This window comes from Phaenicophaeus curvirostris, chromosome 13 (genome assembly GCF_032191515.1).
Source record: "Phaenicophaeus curvirostris isolate KB17595 chromosome 13, BPBGC_Pcur_1.0, whole genome shotgun sequence".
Taxonomy (NCBI): Eukaryota; Metazoa; Chordata; class Aves; order Cuculiformes; family Cuculidae; genus Phaenicophaeus; species Phaenicophaeus curvirostris.
This window is the reverse complement of record NC_091404.1, coordinates 18,529,325-18,541,599: the sequence shown is the minus strand read 5'-3', so window position 1 is coordinate 18,541,599 and position 12,275 is coordinate 18,529,325.

Below are 12,275 nucleotides of genomic sequence, written 5' to 3'. Positions count from 1 at the left end.
TCTACATGCAACAACAATACTGGCTTCAGTCTTAATTCTACAAGACCCACAATTCAATTAAGCAAATTGAAATTCACGAAGGTAAGTTCTGTTACTATATTCCATTATAACAGCAAGGTAAAATTCAATTTCAGTAGCGTTCAAGCCATTACTATAGCACCCAATATAAACCTCTTGCCTTATTGTATAACAGAGGAATAGGCGGTGGATCTTACAAATACTTATAGGAATGGATACAATTACATTTACACAAATGAGAACACACTCCACTGAATAGACGCCGTATGTGAAATGTGAACATGCAGTTCCTTCATGTGATGTTTTTAGATGGCATTTCAGCTGTAAATTCTAACATATGCATATAAAGATAAGAGTTAAATAATATCCATTCAAGTAAACATGCTAACTGCACCAGGAATAAGATATTTTGGATTGATGTAACAACATCAAAGCATCTTGTTCAGCATAGAGCAAAATCTTTCACTTCATTTGGGTCTTGCTTAACCACATCATACTTTTTCTTTTCATGTAGATCAATTTTAAGACTGAAGCGCTATCTTTAAATTATTTCACATTGTGCCAGTGAAATATTCAATTCAATTTTGGCTTCCAAAAATATTTTTTTACTTCTAAGGAATATTTATAGTAAAATGCAAATAGTTCTTCTGGCCTTCATTAAACTCATGAACAAATAATTTATACTTCAATTCTACACATTCAAATAAAAATTAACCAAAATTATTTTCACTTTATACAAAGTTTTAACATCTTAAAGCAAAGATGTGCTATTATTGCACGTCTACCATTCCTTTGAACATAGCCCTGCAAATCTTTGAGATGTGCTACTATGATGCAAAGTAATTGAAGATTTTGAAAAGAAGTTTCACTGTGAATACAACTTTTATACTGTGAAAGCATAATTCAGATATACTTGTAATTTTCACGCTATTTTCAATTAACACATGCAGCATCAGGAAAAAGTCTGTTTAACCATTAAACAGTTCTAAAACTGGGAAACTGTGGAAGAATATAGCCAATTTTTATGAAAGTCATATGTATTCATATATATTAAAATTAATTTATTCTTGGGAATCCCAAGTCATACATCTGAAGTTCCAATATCAAAAGATTTGCAATTAATCATATTTGCACAGTGCTTATTTCTCTATCATATGCAGTACTTAATCAGCTTTAGTATATTTTTTAACCTGCATTATGCTTGAAGGTCTCTGTGTTCACCTGAGTTTTCAACAGAAAAGATTTCACTGTTTCTGACAGTGTGTCTTAAGGTATAAAATACAATATTTAGAAAGACTTTCCTTAAAATCCAGAGGTTTTGAAGGCTTTAAAGCGAGTATGCCAATAGCCAGTCTCTGAGTTGAGAAGCATGACATTTAAACTCATACAGGATATACGGAACAATTACTAGGAAGAGAATTCACCTACAGTAAATTTATTAAATCAAGAACTATCTTTAATAAAGAGTTGACAAGATGCTGATAATATTAATATTACTAAAGATATAGCTATTCTAAGACATACATTAAACATCCATGGAACTATTTTCCTTGTAAATGTAGTATATCCTAGTCTCACAAATCAATTGTCCAAGCCATTTCAGGGATTAGCTATGATGCCATTAATTCACAAATACTTCAAAAGCAACACCTATCAGGATATATTCTTTGTGGTGCTGCATATTTTATTTTCCTGCTTTAAATACCTAATCCAGAGGCCCATTTTCTTTATAAATAGTTGCAAACCACACTGCTACTTTAGCTCTTTATAGTGGGCAAAAATTGTAGGATTTACTGCACTCACCCATGAGCACCCAATTAATTAACCTACCAGTGCTCACTTAGTTGATGCGTAAGTGCTGCTGGGCAGAAATTGCAGAGATTTAGTAGCCAGAGGCTGTGAAATGTCTGGGTGACCAGCACTGTGTCAGAAATTCCCCCGAGGTGGTTTTTTTTCCTTTTGATGTATTGCTAAGATGAGAGCAAAATTATGGGTTTTTTCCTCCAATCACATGAAAGTGCAGGGCTGAAGTTGTGCTGCAATTCGGACCCTCAGCGGTTGGATGTGATGAGATTGGCTCTGGTCTCTTTATGGAAACTAAGGACTGAACAGACTGGTGATCACGCAGGTATGACATTCAACATGAGAAACATCTGCTTGGGTAGACTTATTATTTAAAAGACAGCATAAACCTGACTGGGTTGAATTCTGAATTTCTAAGAATTCATTCATGAATAAAGCATTAAACATTCTAGAAGTGTTCCTTGATAACATCAATTTTCATCAAAATTCAAAGCATATTGGAACTGCAGTGAGTACAGAAAATATTTTTTTACACCTTTTTTAACTAAGAATCTATGACTTCAATACAGTTTTTATATGTTTCCTGGCATTTTTTAGAAAAATAATTTAGTTTGCAGTTTGTAAACTACTTCAAATATATTAAATGTAAGTCTTGTCAAAAAGAAATTAATTTCAAAGGACAAAATGGTCATTGAAAAATTATGTGGCACAAAACCAATGGAATAAACAAGTTTTGAATAAAATAAAGCATTTAAGCATAGTAGCAACACATAACAATTTCATCACAGATCAGCAAGGCAGATGTGGTGCCATGACTGTACCTTTCATCTGTACTCCTGTGTACAATAAAAAACATACAGCTGTCCATAACACTGATGGTTTATTTTCTTTTAATCAATTCACAATGAAGTTCACTAAGAATGAAATTTTACTCTTAGATTATTCACCTTCTTAACAAAACTAAAAAGCCTCTTTTTCTAAAAGGAACGTGATTAATTTCTGAGCTTTATAGATCTCGTTCAATTATTATAATGCAGAAAAGGTCTATGGAGTCACACCCTAGTGATTAAAAGGGTATTTTTGGATTTTCCCTTTAATCTTATTAATAACTATACACGTGTAAATTATTTTAATTAGAAAAGTAATAATTGTTCATAAACTCTTTTAAATGTCCTGCTCCTATATCCTCCTGAGATTATTTAACAAGAATTATAGAGAAAATGAGGGAGAACTGGTATGAGTGTGTTATGTAGGTCAAAACTAGAACATTTATGCCACTAAAAAAATCAAAACTCCTCAGAAGGCTCGGTGGAGAGCCTTCCATCTCAGTTTAGAGTATGCATAGATTCATGGATCTAAATTAAACTCCCAAGATTCCCGTTTTAACTCTGATCCAAAACCAAAAGACACCTATATGATCAAAATCCCAAGAATTTGCTTAATTCAAGCCCTTTTTGAACTCTGCTCTCAATATTAAGTTCTCGGAGCCACCAGCTCTAAGGTTCATAGGCAAACAGAGCACATTTGTATCACTTCACAGCTCGGTGTTTCTGTGCATTATCAGGCTTGGCATATCACATGTTGCTAATACTGTCTGCTATCAAAGTAGATACACTCAGAAAATCTGTGTTGTCAAGCTTCAATCCTGTGAAGCTGAGATTGGGAGGATGCTAATGCCACTGACAATTGAGTGCACACGTTTGAAAGCGGTCTGTTTAACACGGACCACAGAGACGGGAATGACATTCTCTGAGCTTTACTTTAATCAACTTTGTGACAGTAAGACACATATCTGTTTAAGAACAAGGACCATAGCCAAACACTTCAAAGCACCTTTTTTTTTTTCCCCCCTCTCTCTCTCTGAAAACTAATCCAACTTAAAATAAGGCTTATAAACACAAACCTGATTTGTAACCTATCCAGATTAAAGGAGATCCTTTGTTCTTCTCTCAGAATGTCTCATACACCTAAGCATCTTTTGAGAGGTACAACCTCTCACGATGGAAAAATACTTAACCTATAATTAAAAAAATTAAAAAAGCAATGTAAATTATGAATTTAGAGAACATTATGAAAACACTGACCAGGGATTTATTTAGATGGTCTTGCTGACGATAATACAACTTCGGTAACAAAAATCACTTCTGTGTTATGATTTCCCAGTAAAAAAAGTGATCTTAAAGAGAAATACAGATCTTCAGAACAATGTCTCTAGATTCCCTTAGTTTAATAGACTATAACTATATGTAGCAAGCCTATATAAAGAAATTATGATGTTTGAAATGTAACAATCTGAACATTCCATTATAAAACCAAAGGCTCTAAAGTCCACATCAGGTTCAATTTTTGATCAGTATTCAAAACCTAACAAATCCACTGAGATTACAGCTCCTCCTATTTCTGCTTCACTTATTCATGTTCATATGTTATAATGTGAATTACAAGCTGTTGATATTACCAAACAGGAGAGTGCAAAAAGAAAATTTTTCTGCATGTGTAAATGACGACTACAATGGTTTTTTTTTACATCAAGTGATGTCCTGAATTCCTGCTAGAGTAATCTAACTTAAACCTGCCGGACAAAAGTTACTTCTGCATAGCTCCTGCTCATCTCTCCAGAGATATTTTCAGCTTTCTAAAGGGAAAAATACTTTCTTTTATGATGTGTAACATATAATGCCTAAACTTTACAGCTGAGGTCAAGGAACCATTTTTCATTCAGACAATCACAAAGGGCCAGCCTGAACTTGATTAATTTCTGTATGTTTATTTACTTTGCTTAGGAGGCATGGCTGTAAATAAGTCAGTCAGTAAGTAGAGAAAAAAACAGCTTTAAGTGTATGAAAGCGCAAAAATCTGAAACCAGGAAATACTTGTTAGGATGCACCTGGAACAAGTGCTCCCTAGGTAGGCCGGTTTAGGATGTGAGAGCCATAACCCAGAAAAAGGAGTCACAGATTTACAGTCATAAATTGTGTATGAGAGTTTATCAAACACATTTAACACAGAAAGAGTTAGCACAGCTCCAGCGGAGAGCTGGAGAGGTCAGAAGAGTTAGGAACAGAGGGGAAGAGAAGCAGCTTAACCCTCAAAATTGTGTAAGAACACTCAGACATACCTATCCTGTTATCTTTTTTTTGGGAATACATCTGTCCTCTCTCACCCAGGGTCTAATTCATCATTCTCATTTTCCATTTTTAAAGCTGAATATTGAATAAAATAAAATAGGGCAAGAAGGGTTCAAAACAAATAGCTTAGTGCCACACACACCTGCAAATACAGCAATGTGGGAATTACAGCTCTTCTGAAAAGTCTATGGCCTCATGTCTCACAAAGGACTTGAAAACATGAAGGGAAGCCAGCAGAAGCTTATGAGGAAATTGCTCTACACATCTAAAGTCCCTCAGAGAAACTTGCTTCAGTCAGGAATCTTGGCTAAAAAGCCCAAAGGTGTCCTGTCTACCCAAGCCAGACCCGATCAATGCCCTTCACCTTCAGCTGGCATAACCTGTGGATTCTTCAAACATATAGACTAGACTTTAATCACATCTGTCCCCTGTCTGAGGTAAGAGAATTATTCTATTAAATCCGTATCACTACATATACACTTTCAGCCCCTTGGTTATGGAGAGATGTTTGCTGACTTTAAATGTTCCTAAAAGCACATGTAGAATAAGCTGAATTAAGCTATGTGTGTCACTAATTAAAAACATTGCAGCTTGAGTGGGCCTTAAGGGCACAAATCTGTTCCTTTTAACAGAAAAACATAAAAATACTCTGGGAACACTTAAGTATAATTGTTATAGCCTTCAGGATTCTGGCCTAAAAGTACCAGAGAGTGGCTTCTGATTCAAGTAGAGCTTAATACACTTGTATGTTCTGCAAGGATTACACTGGACTTTATTTGGACCAAGAAAGCAAAGGTATACGTGTTGAATATTTACCTGCATAAAGCAGAAATTGTATTTCCACCTTAGCTATTTTCCTTTGTGGATGTGTGCACGCAGTCCCTAATTTCTTCCAGTAGAAAGAAGATGTTCTCCTGCAAGAAAGGGCTGTGTCTCAGCCCCACCTCACCATCAGATGGGATCTGCTGAACATAGGAGCCCCATGCCTGCTGCATTTTTTTCTGACAGATTATTAGGAGGCCATCTGCCACCTTTCTGCTGATCTTTGCTCATGAATTTTGTTTCCCTACCTTTAAAAACACTCCCTGTTTTACTTCAGTTGTGTAAAATGAGATGCCTGATGTGAAATCTTCTGCAATGAACATTTGCTTGCTTTGGACATCTGCCTGTTTGCATACGATCTTTAAATCCACAAAGTATCATGACTGCAGGCTCCCTTGTATTACAGGCATCTCACATTTAATCTGTATGTTCTTTAAATGCAAAGCATGTTATATTTAGTGTTCAAACTGCGGCATTAGTAAACCGAGTCCTCATTTGCGTGTGCATGTGGGTGAATTGGGTGTCTCACAAAGGATTCAAACAGATGCTTTAGCTTTAATGGTATTTCTAATCATCTCACTTATGCCCCAAGGATATATTTTTATGCTTTATTCTCTTGTCATGATTTCTACTCGTTACAGCAAAGTGTTATATTAAATCTACTTTTTATATTTGAACTTACTTCAGCATAAGCTTTTAAACAACGTATTTTTTAAAAAAAAACATGCCTTTTCCTTGTGCTGTGTAATTATAGGCACTGTCTTCAAAGGCATAGGCAGTGTGTATAAAAACAATCCCACAATTCAGTAGTGACTTGTGACACTAATGGTGATTATTATATGCTTTCCTAACAGTTAAAATAAGAAACTTCTTAACTCCAAGCTTTCTTTCTATTGCCTATTCTTTTCCCCTGCAACCTAAAGCCCGATAATGCTGCCTATTAAGCAGACTAAAATTCAGATTTTATAAAACATAAATAAAAGTACCAGTATCTTTGCAAGTTAATATGGTTTCAATTGTTTGGCCTTCCATTTCACACGTCAGATTCCTGAAAAATCACTTGCGTAACTCCTTCTGTAAGTGGGAAAAGGAACCACATGCAAGGTAAGCAAGTTGCCCTGGTCTATGTATTAATTCCAGAAAAGCCAGACAACTCTCTATTAGAAAAGAGGAAACACAAAGCCACAGCACAATTTAGCTTCTTTATACAAATTAGAAATACTTCGCAGAATACCAAGTTTCATGGGGTAATATCACAGCAATACCCGCTTCAGCAATTTCACCTCCAAAATCTGTTCAAAATTGCACTGCAAATTATGGGCCAAATCATTGGCCGTACTCATATATAAGTCAAACTATAATTAAAATGTTTCTTCATTATTTTTTATGGATATTAATTCAGAGTAAGCAAAAAGCCAAGATTTCTGATTAAAAACTTTGTTTAAATTTTTAATTAAAAAAATAAACAAAACTGCAGCAGAAATGACTGCTAAAATAAATTAGGAAAGCAAAAATTGACAGTTTCGTTATCTGAAATAATTAACAGTAGGTATTGATTATCCAGAAGTAATCACAAAACAATCGAAAAAAAATCCTACTAAATTGCAATCTGAAATTAATCATCCATAGCCATATGTATTTGCTTTCCATGAACATCTGACAGATTAAGTTTGTTAGAATTAATGAGTAGAGAGCATGCTTTCTAAATCATATTTTCAGTCATTGTATTTGAAAGTCAAGTGTTTGTATCCCATCAATAAACACAACAATGGCATGGGACAAAATTATAACTGATCAATGCATCTGAAATAGAAAAATACTAGCTTTGAAGAGTCCTAGAAAACTATTCTCAGTACACACATGGATGCTTTAAAAATAGCATTATGACCAAAAGAAAAATCGCTTATAAATACTCTGTCAAATAAACACAAAGTCCATTAAAATCAGCTATTTTCTCGTGGCTTTTCCCATTCACAGGTGTAAAATTTTCATCTGGCAACTGGTGTTCTTGCCCACACAGATGGCTTTAATATTACATTTTTTTCCTTTTAATACAAGCTGATTAAAACTCTGTATTCGAGCTAAGAGGGGAAAATTTCCTCCTATTTTCTTGAAACTTTTTCCAATTTCTTACTTCTACAAAGGGTTTTGGCTGTTCTTATCAAGAACAATCCTTAACCATATATGAACACTTTCAGAACGTGTTCACATTTACGAAGTGTTTGTTATTTATACTGATAAGTATCCTTTCCATTTACAGCTGAGCACAATGAATGGATGCACATCTTGATTTTTGACTCAAAATATCCTGAAGCTTATTCAGCTAAATTAATCTTTCCATATGAAGAATAATTTTTCATTATTCATGAAAACCCTAAAGAGCAATACCCTGCAGTTCTCTACAGTAGAAGACTTTGGTCTTCTTAAATTAGAGGCAACTATACTCAGCGAGACGGTGCATGCACAACATACTAAATTTTTAGTGTTCTTTAGAAGGAAATCATTATCCACATGTGTCACCCTAACCTGCACTTAAAATTCAGGGGAACTTGCCCTATATCTTATAAGGACAAGCCATAATATTAGAAATACATTCTGCAAAAACTTGCTACTCCAAAAAGTTTTACGATTCAAGCTTTCTACTCCTAATACCTCAAAATTCTAATTAGCTACTTGGATAATTGAATTTTAAAGAATAAAATTCGCCATCTGCTAGAAATGGAAGCCAAATTAGAAAAGCTAAAAAATAACAATAATTCTGTAGCATGAAAATTCTATCAGGAATATCTTTTATCCTCCTTTATGCCCATTTTTCCCAGTGTGGTAGCCCATAACATACATGAGTAAGTATCACAGTATTTGTTAAAGTATCATTAAAACTTATATTATTTATTTCATTCTAAAGAGGTAATAGTATCCTCATAGAGCACTATGGGTTGTTTGTTATAACAATGCTGCATATTTGCAGATATACAATGAGATAACCTATTAAAAGGAGGATTAAAGAAGTAATTATCATAACATTTTAACAGTTACTCTTAAAGCTATAGTTCTTCTATGACCATGACTTCACATTGTGCTTAAATTCTTCTGAACTGGTGAGATCTTCTACAAGCAATGGATCTACTTCTTTGGGAAATAAAGAAAGTTCTTTGACTCTCATGAAAAACAGGCCCCCTAATCAAACACGCTGTGGGCAAGAAGGGACAAAAATCTTTCAGAAAACTCTAAATAAAGATCAGTTTTAATTGCACTAAGAAATATCACTCTATCTTGACTTAATTCAGAATCAGCTTCCATTTTTACCATAAGACTTTTTAGGTGTTTTCCTCTTAATTATAAATCTTATAAGCTACCTTATGTAACATATAGAGTGGAAAAGTTCTGTTATACTACCAAGAACCATCGTGATTGTTTTTTTTCTTTTTCGAAGGCACATAATGCTAAAATTAAACATACTGCCTAATCCCAGATATACTGGACTGTAATCTCATTTCAGTTCTTATTTCAAAAGAAAGGAGGAATATTAGTTATGGTGCTTAGCCTATGCTCACTGCAATCCAAATGCTGAGTACACACAAAGTATGAATCAGCTGTCCTCATTCTCTTTATCTCATTAACATATGAAATATTATACGTATAAACCACATCAGTCTTGGTAAGAAATAAAGATAGTTCTTAAACCAGAAGCTATCTTATTCTGAATTATTCTGCATAGTGATTTTTGACAGGCAACTTAAAGCTGTTCCATCAGTAGATTCCCATCTTCTATGTGTTTCAAACAATGCAGTTAAGATTACCATTACGAGACCTTTTTTAACTTAGTACTTAGCCAGTAAGCTTTCACACCAATTAGATGTTTCTTAGATTCATATTTCTTTAAAAATAAGAGTTCAAAATCCCACCCTTTTTCATGCTATTTAACTAACGTATATTCACAGTAAGACTGTTAAATTAATCTTTGTGATCTCAGATTAAACATACTGCAAATGTACCAAGAAGTGATTAAAAGATGTACAAGCAAAATATTCTCGTGTTTTGCGACAATATGGAAGAGAAAAATAATGATTAGGGAGGCTTGTTTTTATCACAGAGATGAAAAGTGCAAAAGGAAACATCTTCCAGATGCTGTGGAATTATGTGTTGCTATGCAATAAAAGCAAAGAAAATAGAATAGAAGCAGAAATACTAAGGTCTGAAAGAAACATTCTGCACCCATTCTCCTTTAAAGAACAGTAAAGAATTCACAAATAAAATATATACTTTATTACCTATCATTTTATGCAAAAAAGTCTTTAAGAAGATATTCTTTTCCTGTTAACCAACATCTGACAATACTAGGCTACGGATTACATTGTTCTTCTGCCATAAATAACATACTCACAGTTTTGGAACCCAAAGCAGGACTCAGAGGTATGAAAAGAGGAATATTGATAACTTGTTCCAAAACTAGAATATTTTCTCATATTTCTTTATAAATACTATTTCTGAAAAAAAAAAAACAAAACAAGACTCACTAAATTTTGGTGACATTTACATTCAGAATTTTTGAGAACAGGCATTGCAAAATCTCTGTAAAGTATCAGACAGGTGATTCTGCCTTTGTGTATGATATTATTACTTATTTTAACTCTGAGATCTCCATTCACGCTTTATATGAGATTGGCAGTTGCATCCAGAGAAAGTACGTTAAGAACCAGAGATGAGACAAGTATTTTTACCTCATTGCAAATCACGGCACGATTGGAAACATGATCTAAAGAAAATGTCTCTTTTTAAGAAGAATATCATCCTAAGTATACTGAAGGTAAAATACTTTCCAAATCACTTAAAAACCATATGACTAGTTGTGTCAAGGTTTAAGTAATTGATATAAAATCACAGAATATTCTCCCTGTAAATTGACAAGATCCCTAAACATTTTAGGACAGAGTAAGCGATCGGGGCCACCTGCAGTCACTTGTATTATAACTATTGTTCCAACCTACATCTGCTGTCTGCACAAGATACAGAGGATGTCTTAAGTAAGCATTTAACCACCCGATTGATATAACTGTCATATAATGAAGATTCACTTATTGGCACCAATTAGCTTATTATAGTTTAATAAGGAAACAAGCAAACCCTAAAATTCATGTTTCTCCTGAAGGAATTACATAGCATTTTCTGAAGCAAAAATATTGCAGGGAAGTTTTGGTTTATTTAATATAACGTAACGTTTCATCCTCCACTTAATTGGCAATAATGTCTTGAATATTACTGCATTCTTCCAAGTTTATACTGACCTCTCAAAACAAAGCAACCGGTTTCTTTTGTGCTTCTATTAACTGTCTACAAGAACAAAGTCCAGTGGAAATATTTAAGATGTGAAAAATAAATATAAAGTTCTCAACGTTTTCTGCATTTTGTTATGCCTACAATAACTACCAGCTTCACAATTGTTATAAATAACCAAACAGTTTCTTGTTTTGAGCTGACACTTAAGCATTCAACAATATGTTACTTAAAGGCTACATACCAGAACAAGTCCTTTTTATTTTCAGCATGAATCCTAAAGGTATAATGTAGGAAAAAAGTCAAACAAAAATATTTGTAACACAGAAAGTAGAAACAAAGGTTTGGATACATAAACACTTAACATCTTTAATCACTCATTTTTATTTTGCAAGACAAACCAGACGTAATTTGAAATGGCTCAGTGAGCTGTAAAAAACTGACAGTAGATGTATGTAAGAAGACTGAAAAAGCAATTATCTGAAACTAATTTGAGAGTTTATCAGGCAGAAATTAGACTTTTATGGGCAAAGTTAAAGTTTTGTATTAAAAGTGATACATTAAAATATATAAAATTTCAAGGGCAATATAGTTAGAACTTTCCTGGCAAATAACTGATTTTATGTTGGTACAACTTCTGTGTTCGCAATAGCATTTATTCAAATAGGAAGCATTCTAAAATAAAAAATAATAAAAAATATCATAATACATACAAAGGCTGGGAAAAAAAAAGCTCTCTTTGGATTCAAAGAAATTTTGTATTGGCCTTCTCCAACATTATGGATGCCCAAATAGTATTGTGAGTCCCTGAAGAGGTTCAACAGAGCTCACAACAGCTATGCAGCTCTTGTAAGATAATGTTTTTGGAAAATGTACATTAGAATAAAAGCAATATGTTTTTCATTAACCCCAGAGGAGATTTTTCTAAGTTGTTTGGAGTGTTGTGTACATTTAAAAAAGTGAATAAATACTACACTAGGGGAAAATCTAATTATAATATATAATGATATAACAGTCTACATATTCACATGTTAAAAGCAGTGCAAAAGTCATATTGTATAGCTCAGATTTAGGTCCTGTCAATCTACAAGGTACCAATCCTACAACATCCCATGCAGAAATTAGTATTTGGTACCCAAAATCTTGTTTACGTAATTAAGGTTATCCAATAAATCAAGTGACTTTTTAGAGTATGTTCACATTAGGTTGCAAAATGAAGATCCTTAAATT